Genomic DNA, 11843 nt, shown 5'->3' on the forward strand with positions numbered 1-11843 from the left:
TCTCTCAAATAAATAAATAAATAAATAAAATTTAAAAAAAATAATTGTCAGACTCCACTTTAATATTTTAAAATAGCTTGGATGTATTCATACACTTACATTCTTGTTAGATAAAAGATCTGAGGAGACACCAAGAGCTTTGCCTTCATTTTAACACCAAAAATAAGAATTTAAACTACAGAACAAAGGTATGTTTGCAGCAGGGATAAACACAATAACTAAAATGAAAGTTCATGTTTTTTAATTTTCTTTCATTAAAATTTGTTTCTGGGCATTTTTCTAAAGATTCACTTAAGTGTACAACTATTTCTTATAATTTTAGCAAGAAAAAAACTATATGGGAAGGGTTGGATGTACATATATTTTATTTAATAGTATTAATAGTATTACAAACTGGAGATAAGAATTTTTTAACAAGAATTCTGAATATAATTACAATCTCGACTCCTGTTAGATAATTTTTCAAGCAAGACCTCCATTGTAATGTTTACATTTCATTTAAAGTAAACATTTCTGAAAATACTCCTTTTAATGAACTTTATTCATTAAAAAATGAAGAAAACTGGCTACAAGTCACAGTATTTTCCAGTAGTCACAGCAGCAGGCTCTGTACTGGGATATTAATCATTTCCCTTTAGTCTCTGCTTCTGTTAAGTGGTGCAGTCTCATTATTTTGTGGGCTTCTTACCTTCCCACTGACCATGTCCACAGTATTTCATTAGTTTACACCTTCAGAAAAACAAAACAAAACAAAACACCATGGTCATCTGACTTCCAGTGAATCACAATATTAGAGTGGACAACAGAAAAAAATTGTAAAAATTAAAAGAAAATGGAGTGGATGCAACTAGAGGCTGTACTCATAAGCAAAATAAGTCATACCCACATGTATAAATACATTGTTTCCCTAGTGTAAGAACCTGAAAGAATAGATAAAGCCTGAAAGGTATAACAGATGGAGTCAAATGGATAAAAAATGAATTTCAAGATTGAACAATGAAGAAGAGAGAAAGGAAAAAAGATAGGAAAAAGGAAGGGGGAAAATCATGCAAGTGGATATACAGGTTGGCTGAGATAATCATACTAATAATTTCCATCATTTCTTTTGAAAATAACAGTTAATGTTTAGAATTTTCACCTAGACTAACTCTGTATTCTGATATCTGCAACCTAAGCAACTATACCAAGGACAGCAATGTGTAACACAGACATCATGGTTGAATACTTCTCATCTTGGTCTTCTAATTATGTACCGTTTCTAATGTCTTGTCAATTATTATTATATTCTCTATAAAATAAACTTCTAAAAAGTAAAGAAGAAAATAAAAAACATTAAGGTTTCTTGAAAGCAAAGCAAGCATTAATAATTATTTGTCCAATCTTACAAAATTATTTGCTAATCTGAGCAACAGATCTGATGATAAAATAGAAAATAGAGCAACTATTGTTAATTAGCTATTGTTTTGAAAATCTGTAACATATGTATTGATGTATGATGTCCTATTTCTTTCCTTTTCTCTGCTATTTGTTTTTGCTTTTATGTTTATTCTTCAAGATAAAGTAAAATAAAATAAAGAAAACAAAATCTCAGTTTTGACAACTTAAAGAATATATTTTTGTCCATGTGACTCCCCTTAGGAGAGCAAGTTGGTCAAGCAATGGATGTGATTCATCCACATGGCTGACAATGAAAAGGATCTACAAACTGCCCTACAGGGTTTCAGGGTAAATTCTGAGGGGATTTGACTGACCTTGGCAGATACAAAAGTTACATTTTTTTGTTACTTAGGTCTTGCTTTAACTTGGTCTTAACCATCCAGCAGAAAAATATAATAACGAGGTATGAAAAGTAAAGCCATATTAATATGCTGAGCTGTAAAAGGCTCAAGTCAACAACTTCTGACATTGCCAGTCCTACTGGTAACCTACTACTATTATGGACTACTGGACTATATTGGATTATTTTGCTGAATTCACACACCTACAATATTGAAATGGCAATGGAATACCCATCTCTGACAAAGCTAAACAACAAAAGGGGATACAAAAGAAGAACCATTTTGTATCTGTGTATACAAAATAGTTAGGATAGATATATAACTACTTTCTCTTAATTCAGTGAGAAGAAAGATTTGTGCTAATAGCGTTTGGACAGGATATCATGTCTGCACCTTGTACTACGAATAACCACTATGAAGACAACAATATGCAATGTATTAATTATTGAAACTGTCCTATTAATCGGTTTTGAACCTGTCTCATTGCTATTTGTTTCTCAATAAAATAAATAAAAAATATATTTTTGCGGCATTTTTTGTTTTTCTTGTTGAAAGGCCATTTAGCTCTATTTCCTTAAAAAGAAGCTTATTGAGATTTGAGATGTTTATCCTATTTTATGTTTTCTTTTTTCTTCAAAAAATGTATCATTATGGAGTCACCAGGAACTCTGTAGTTTGTGGATGCCTGGACCTAGCAGAGGATCTGAGCAGTCGGCACTGAGTAAAAGCTTGGCAAATTGCACTGAAATTTTGTCAGTTATTGAGAGAGCAACAGAGAGAATTAAAATAAAAATCTTTCAATACCTGACAATACTTGTACAAGTCCTAAATATGCAACACATGGCTAAATATAAAATACTATGTGAGGGGGAAGCATAGATTAATACAGATTGATCATATCTTATGGGCAGAAAAACTTGGATTTTTCCATTTTAAAGCACTTAATACTTTGGGTGTTAGGAGGCTTTCTGTTACTTGATCTGGTTTTGTCATAGGACTCTGGCATCTCTCATACAAAACTGGGAGCTTTTTTGTTTGTTTTACTACTGAGTAGATATTTATCACAAAGACCAAAATAGTATAAGAACAAAAGAACAGAAGCTATGGACAGCTTAGGTGAGTTTACTTACTTGAATAGATGAAATATCTTAAACTTACAACTTACAAATCCTGGAAGAGATCTATTGCAGAAAGCCCGTAAGAATTTAGGGTCACTGCTATTTTAGATATCGCTACCCAACTGATGAATCTTTGTATAAAATTATAAAATGAAAATTTTAAAAACTCAGGTCAGGCATGGTGTCACTTGTCTGTAGTCCAAGCACTTGGGAGGCTGAGGCAGCAGCACTGCTTTGAGTTTGAGGCCAGCCTGGGTAACACAGACTTACAGGTCAGCCTGCACTCCAGAGCTGGACCCTGTCTTAAAACAAACAAACAAACGCACAAACTCATACACAAAAGAAAACCCACAAGATAATATTTTTGTTCAGGTAGAATTAAGAAAAGTTTAGTGTAAATGGAATTTATAATTTTATTTAGATGGAAACATGTCATGTTTGCACACTTGAGAAATATCAAAGAAAATAAGCAAGTAAGACTCCTGGTATTCCTCACATTATAAGTTTCACAAAGTAAAGCTAAAAGAACTATAGACAAGCTAAACAAACAAAAAACTGCTAAAACTGAATGCAAAGTTTTGTTGTATTAACACAAAATCTCTTAATTAGGGTGGAATAAAATAACAGGACTTCACAAGGGGGTTCAATTGTTCATTCAATAAAATCACTAAGTCATAACGCTGAGTCTCCCTTTAAAACATAAAAAGCACAGGAAACAGCTTTCTTTCTGAAGACTAATCTGGCTGGAGCTGCACCCATTTACTTCCTAAACGTGTAACCGATGACCAGCATTGTCCACAGCTTTCAGCAATGACAGAGGCAAGAGCTCAATAAGCAGCATGACTTGATTAAAATAAACGTCAATATTTGAAGAAATATTCTTAGTAACCAACTTTTCCTTTTTATGAAAAAATTCATTTGAAAAATGAGTGTATGGGGAAGGTAAAGGAGAATGATGTATTTATAGCCAGCAATAAGAGCTGGGGGTTTTTTTTGTTTGTTTGTTTGTTTTGCTTTGGTTTGGTTTCTTTGTTTGTTTTCCTGTGGTACTGGGGATTGAACTCAGGACCCTGTGCCTGCCAGACAGATGCTTTTTTCACTGAGCTATCTCCCTGGCCCCAAAGCTGATTCTAAAGCACAATCCCATTTTCTCATATGTAACAAATTTAAAATAATGAATTATTGTTAGATGCTCAATTTTCTTAATTTTAAAATTTTTTGTAGCAAAGTGGATTGAACCCAGGGCATTCTACATGGAGGGCAAGAACTCTATCACTAAGTCACAACTCCAGCGCCAACTGTTCAATTTTCACCGAATAAAAGTTGCCACCAAACTGAGCTCTATCTTTTGCATAACTGTGACATAATGAAAAACTACAAAATAATAATAATACTCCCTGTATACCTTTTATTAATGTATCTATTAGGTTGTGATATGATTTATATTGTTAATATATTTATTTTGCATAATGTATTAGATAGGTAGTACACATATAAACTCTGTATGTATGTGCATAATAAAGACATGTTACACTTGCATTCATTAACACTGAGTTTTCTTATTACTGGATCTTGAGTTCTAGCCATGTATATTCAAGAGATTAGGATTTTCAGTATTTCACTGAAAAAATCACCATAAAATTAAAAACCATTTACACATGCATGTATTTTTAAGTATATCAAGGAAGAAAATAAATTCTACTTTTGGCCTAATGTGAATCAGTGAATCAAATCTTTTTTTTTTTTTTTTTTTTTTTTTTCGTTTTTACACTATTAAGTATCATTCATTTGCCCTCCCTGTCCAATCACTCTCTCTCTCAAACTCACCTTCCACACCCTGAAGATAAACGCCCAGCGGGCTGCTTCCCAGGCTCCCTTGCACGGGACCTGGATTCAGGAAGCCAAGCACCGAGGACAGACTGGAGGACACATGGACATGGAGGACACATGGACCCGGAGTGTGCAAAGCCACGCCCCTCACCTCCCACCCCTGTCAAGACTCCTTGCATTGACTTCTATCCTGGGGCCAGAATCCCAGACCAGGTCCGCGTCCTTAGCTCAAGGCTATTCTGTGAGTGCACTGTGCCCACTTCCTATCTCACCCTTTAGGACAAGACTTGGACCCTTTGCTTGCTCTTCCGAACCCAGTGTCCACTAGGCAATTCCCAGGCCGTTTCCCTACGGATGCCCAAATCCTGGCCACATGCTTCTCAAACTGTCATATTTAATGAGACTGAGATTTCTGCTAAAAACTTTACCTACACTGCTGGGAAATTTGAATATCTTAGAAGGAGGCGCGCTTTTACTACAGTGAAGTTAGCAATAGTCTTGATGAGAATTTACCATAGTGTTTCTTTAAACTACTAGGAGAAGCATGTCAACCTGCTATAGAATTAAGATACACCTCTTGATTTACTGTGTTTAATTTTTATTTGCTGTGAAATATACTTTGTGCCTTATGAAGCAAAGCATGCATGAAACCAGACCACAAAACAACTAGAAGATTTTCTGATGGGTATTTAAAATATATCAAATCTCTTAATGTGATGTTACATGGAAATGTATTCTATAGAAATAAAGTTAGATGTGTGGTTACGTTTAATTGTAATTTAATATTAATTTCAATCATTCTATAGAAGTCAATAATCAACTCTACATGTTCAACTTCATAATTGTGATCAATGGAATGCAAAAAGATTAAATTTGTGCTTTTAAAATAACAGTAACCAGGGCCGGACAAATAGCGCAGTGGATTAAAGTGCCTGAAAGCAGGCACAGGGGCCAGGAGATTGATCCCCAGCCTGCTGTGATGGCCCCACCCCCAGGGCTTGCTGAGAAGGCAATTGAGACTGAGCAGGTGGCTGCGCCTGTAATCCCAGCTCCCGGGAGGCTGTAAACAGGAGAATCAATGAGTCCCATCTAGTAGTGAGAGCCTGAACACCCTGGAGACCCTTCCCTAAAATACAGAAAATAAAATAAAATAACAGTAACCAAAAAAAGTTTTGAGGATATGAAAACAGAGGCACATTTTAAAGAGTTAGCATAGTATTTTCTTTCCATATTATATGTTAATAAGTTTTTTTGTTTGTTTGGTTTTGATTTTTTTTTTTTTTTTGGTAGAACTGGGGATTGAACTCAGGCCCTTGTGCTTGCCAGGGAAGCACTTATTCCACTGAGTCATCTCCCCGGCCGTTAATAAGGTTTTGAAGTTTAAAAAGATTAAAATGTTTTTAGCTAGTATTTCCCTAAAATAAAAGTGAACATTTTCCTACATCTATAAATGGTTTTTTTTTTCTTTTGTTCTGTTGTCTTTCTATATTTAGTGAACTAAACATATATAATTTATGTACCAAGAAAAAATGTCAAGTTCAGTTTTTAAAATAAAATGAAAAGTCACATGACAGGAGACTAGATAGAGATGAGCTACAATCTTTTTCTTCCTTATCTGATAAAAGAGGTGTCTGATTTAATGAGAGACTTCTCCCTGGTTCCATCTGGAAGATACTAAAGAAATTTACACTGTAGCTCTAGACAAAAGGGATTGTGAATATTTAATATCTATTAAGAAAATGCATGTTTAGCTTTTTTGACTTAACAGAAGTATTTTCTGGTCACTTGCTGACTGATGGAGAAGAAAAATTTAAGATCTTCAAAATGAAGTGCCGTGTGAAAGTTTTCACCAAAGCCCTGAAAGCCAGTGTGCATTCAATCTCTAGGTTCCATTGCATAATGGAGTTGGTACAACCCAGACACCTAAATCACTGGACTGTCACTTAGATACCATCAACACACAGTTCACTTGGTAACTAACTGTAGGTGTAGGTTCCGTGTTCATTGGAAGAAACACACACACACATCAGATGCTAGGCATGAGGACAACAGAAGTATTTTTAGACTGTGAGTCCTAAAAGGAAAAGCATGTGTTAGGAGTCTGAAACAGAAAGTCACCTTTTCTCTATTTTTGTCGAGTCCATGTCACTCCTGCAGCTGTCTTAACTTAAATAATATGCATAAAACATTGCACAAAGTTATGACAAAAATGTATCCACTTACAGATGGTATTAACCATTCCATATAGAAATGTTCATGCATGTTTGTGCATATATAATTGTTTAAACATTTAAATCATTTATCAAAGTCTTTTCTTTCTTTTGGATAGAATGATAATGTAGGTTTTACTGATGGGTTGCTCTAAGACAAACATATATAAAAAATTAAAATTTTGTATTGAAATGAAACTCCAAGAAAATTAAAGAAAAATATGTAAAGTAGAATATATTAAACAACTCAACTGCAAAAAGGGTGACACTGTTTTAGAAATGCTGTACTGTGGGGCATAACTGCAATAGAGAAACAAGTAATTGCTACAAATAATAATTTGACATGAAAATGATGCCAGTGTGGCTGCAGGAAGTTAAGATGGAGGAACATATCTGGTGTTTTCAAAGTTACAAAAATTACAATTGCAAACATTTTCCTATTTAATCAAATATTTATGTTTAACACAAGTATGTCCAAATAAGTTATACTGTATCAAGACAGAATTTTTAGTATGGGTCATGATGGTGATTGTGTCACCATCAATGCTGATGTATCATCCTTTCAATTTATTAATTATTTTATGAGCTTAATAAAACTATTAACATCACGCTCAAAGTGTGCGCTACCTCTGTGGATTAAGTAACATGACTAGAAAGATCTTCTGCAGGACTGAACTAGGATAGAGTGGAGGTGAGAAAAAGCAGTATGCATGCATGTAGTAATTCTAGCTTTGAAAATCTGCTTCAAATTATAACAGTGACTTCAAGATCTGTTCCAAATGGAAGAGTCTTGACAATGCAATTACCATATATATCATTGATGGATTATTGAATTTGATTCATTTAAAATTCACTGAAATACATTGAACACAAAAACTATACAAGTAAAATTTGGTATGCTATGGTCTCTTCTGTCTCCTTTGGAATTTATTTTAACCGCTAATCATGGTCATGTAAGTTGGGTGTGGTGATACATAACTGAAATCCTAGCACTCAGGAGGCTTAGACAGGAATATGGCCTTAAGTTTGAGATCTGCCCTGGTGAGACAATGAGTTCAAAGCAAGCCTTAACCACACAATGAGACCCTGTCTCAGAAAAAAGTCATATGAAACATAAAAGACCTCAAAAGTACTTATTTTTGGTGTAGGAGATCAAACGTAGGGCCTCACACTTGTGAAATCATGTCTACACCAAGCGATATTCCTTTTTAGTCATTCTTTTCCCTTGCATTCTCTTAAAATGAACTCGGTACCTATAAAATATTAATATCTGTGGCAAATAAAATCTTATTTGTAATTTTCAATTTCCTTTTAAGGTATACCATCATTAGACAATTTTTTTTTCAATAATTTTATTGAGAAACAGGGGCCGGGTTCATGGCTAGGAGGAATAAGTGCTTCCCTGGAAAGTGCAAGGGCCTGAGTTCAACCTCCGGTTTTGCCAATAAATAAATAAATAAATAAATAAATAAATAAAATAATTTTATTGAGAAACAAATAGCAATGAGACAGTTTGAAATCCAATTAGTAGGGCAGCATCACTAATTAATACATTGTATATTGTTGTCTTGGTGGTTATTCATTGTACAAGATGCAGATATGATCTTCTGTCCATAAACACTATTAGAACAAATCTTTCTATTCATTGAATTAAGAGATTGCAGCTGTATATCTATCCTATTTTGAATATACAGATACAAAATGGTGGTTCACTCGTATCCCCTTTTGCTTTTTAGTTTTGGCAGAGAAGGGTATTCATTGTCATTTAAATATTTTAGGTGCGTGAATTCAGCAAAATAATCCAATGTAGATCAACAGTCCATAATAGTAGTGGGTTTTCTGTATGACTGGCAATGTCAGAAGTTGTTGACAAGCCTTTTACAGCTCAGCATATTGATATGGTTTTACTCTTTATACTTTGTTTTTATACTTTTCTGCTGGATTGTTAAGACCAAGATAAAGCAGGACCTATATAACAAGCAATGTAGCTTTTATATCTGATGAGGTCAGTCAAATCCCCTCAGGGTTTATCCTGAGACCCTGTACCTCAGATTGTAGATCCTTTGTCAGTGTCAGCCATGTGGATGAGTCACAGCCATTGCTTGACCAATTTGCTCTTTGTGAAAGCCAGAGAGAATGTTTTCTTTCCATGTGACTCTCCTTAGGCACATTCTACATCATTAATCACTTTCTTCTGTGGCCCCATAATCCCCTTGATCAGAAAATTTGGGACAACTGGGTTACATGATGTTACAGTACAGGTTCTCCTGTGTCCTGATACTTCACTGACCTTGAAAGGCTAGGGCCAAAATGTTGGCTGTCCTTGCAACCTTACTTCTTCTCTAATTTTTGGTTTGCAAACTTAGGTTGTTAATGCTCCAGAAGAGAAACTTACTTTTATTACCCTACAACCTAGGCAGCTGAGCTTAACCTCACTATCTGTCTAAATATCAAACATCTTAGGCACGACATGAAACAGATTATTTTCCATCAAGTATTGATACGTTAAAATTTAAGTCCCTACAGAGTATGAGAAAAAAATTTTAAAAAATAAATATATACTTTAAAAAATAGGAATAAACATTTTTTTTTTCAGAACCAGGGATTGAACTCAGACCCTTGTGTTTGCTAGGGAAGTGCTTATTCTACTGAGCCATCTCCCTGGCCCACAATTATATATTTTTACACAAAAGTTTAGAAATATAACAATATACAGCATTGTAGCAGGACAGTCCCACAACACTCCTTTTCCTTTCTCCTGCCTTCATTCACCACCCTCTTCCTTTTTAAACAATCGTCTACCTGAGAGTCAGCACGGCAGCAACTGGTGTGTTATGACAAGCAGCACATATTCAGAAGACCAGAATGACAGGCACTCCAAGCATGAACCTTCTATTACAAATTGCCATCTTCAGTGCAGTTGCTTAGTTCACAGGTATCAGCATATATAGGTAGTCAGGGTGAGAATTCTTCCAATTAACTGCTAGTTTTGAGAACCTGCTGAGGATTCTCAGGATCATTGCCTTACCCATATCATGCATATAAATGTATGGCTTTGCCCCTGTCATGTTTCCTAGCTTTTTTCCTTGCTCTCTGTTCATTGTCTAATCCTCAAGGTCTCACTTTTCTTCTAATTGTGTTATGCCTTTCTATTTGTATTTCTTCTTCTGAGTTCTTAAACTAGGGATACTATACTATATTTACACATGTGGGTCTGATTTATTTCACTTGTCATTAGACAATTTGGAGTGATCAAAATTCCAATAATATCAAAATTGTTCATATTATGGCATTTAATTTACACTTGGCTTTATAAGAAAAGACTAAAGAAGGTGTCCTCCAAATTAGCTGACTATTAAAATAAGCTAGAAGACATTTTAAGTGTCTGATGACCAGGTGACATCACAGACTAATTAATGCTTAATCTCTGGTCCTAGCACCTCGCCATCAGGAAAAATAAGGTTGAAAAGCACTGGACAGAACGCAGCTGGCCAGAGAGGATAAGTTCTACTGCTCTGCAGCATGAGGACACTGCTGCTGCTCACAACAGTCACAGTGTTTTATGAATGACAGGACAGGAGGGGCTCAGAGGCCCTAATCACGCAATTTGAGGAGGAGACAGTAATCACTCTGATTTGATCAATACAGTCTTTACCCATGTGAAGAAATAGCACACCATACACTTTAAGTATGTTTACTTGTATTTGCTAATCAAATATTTAAAATCACTGTCTAAAGGAATGAAAATCCTAACAGTGCTGAGTCTATCACCACTGTACATTGTATAAGTGTAATGAATCATCACATAGTAGGCCATAAAGTAGAAAAAATTAAATGGAAGCTTTATGTAAATGATTTAAGCATAATAAAAAATTGACCTGATACAGCGCTCGGTTACGTCTTAGTGCTGAGTCATGACGGTTCTTTTGGAAGCAGAAAATCCATACAAGATTGGAGAACACAGAAGAAGCTAAAAATGGAGGGTTTTATATCTAGATGTTTCCTATAAATATTAGAATGAACTAAAGGTAGCCATTCTTTTGATTACTCAGACAATAAGTTGGAAAACTTGCAATTTCATTTCAGAAACATACGAATTAATTTTAGAAGTAAGATTGTTTCTGTGAAATGACCAGCCTTGTATATTTTCTCCAGTTAAACAATTTTAATCAATCTGTATTGTATATTTAAAATATTCAAGAAAGTATCATTGATAATCTTGGATACATAATTAACAGAAATCAAAGTATGGAGTTTTAAGTAGCTATACAGGAAGTGAAAATGTTTAGGAGCACATACTTTTAACTCCTAGTCAAATCTTACTCTGTAATTATTTTAAATGCTAGTGATTAGGGTGTGTGATTATAACCATCTTGCTCAGGTTTGTGTTAATTACACTATAATGTAGAATAAAAATTATAATAAGTTTCAAATAATAAAAGAAAAACACGTAAGATTTTATTTAATTTTTGATAAAATTTTGGAGATCCTAAACCTACCAAAACAGTTAAGTGAACATCATTTACTTAACTTGGTCTGCTGGTTTTCAGGGTTTTTTTTCTTGTTGATCACTTGTTCATTTTAACAAAATGAAAATCAATATGCTGAGAAATTCCCAAGGAGGCAGAGTTCAGGTCTTGCTACATGCCAGAAACATCATGAAGCATCACAAGACATCAGTGAGTTTCCTCTGTGCTCTACTGAGGTTTGCTAGTAATGGAAAGATTGCTTAACATCTTTATCTCACTTATTGCATACGTAAGTTACAGAAGCTATTACCCCTTTCACCGTTCCCATAAGATAAATATAAAGCACAGAAAACTACCAGTTATAAATTCATAGAAGTAAGGCATATTTGTGATTAATAGTTAACTTGTTTCACTGTTTGATTTATTTTAATTGATAGG

This window comes from Octodon degus, unplaced genomic scaffold, assembly GCF_000260255.1.
Source record: "Octodon degus isolate 3935 unplaced genomic scaffold, OctDeg1.0 scaffold00005, whole genome shotgun sequence".
Classification (NCBI taxonomy): Eukaryota; Metazoa; Chordata; class Mammalia; order Rodentia; family Octodontidae; genus Octodon; species Octodon degus.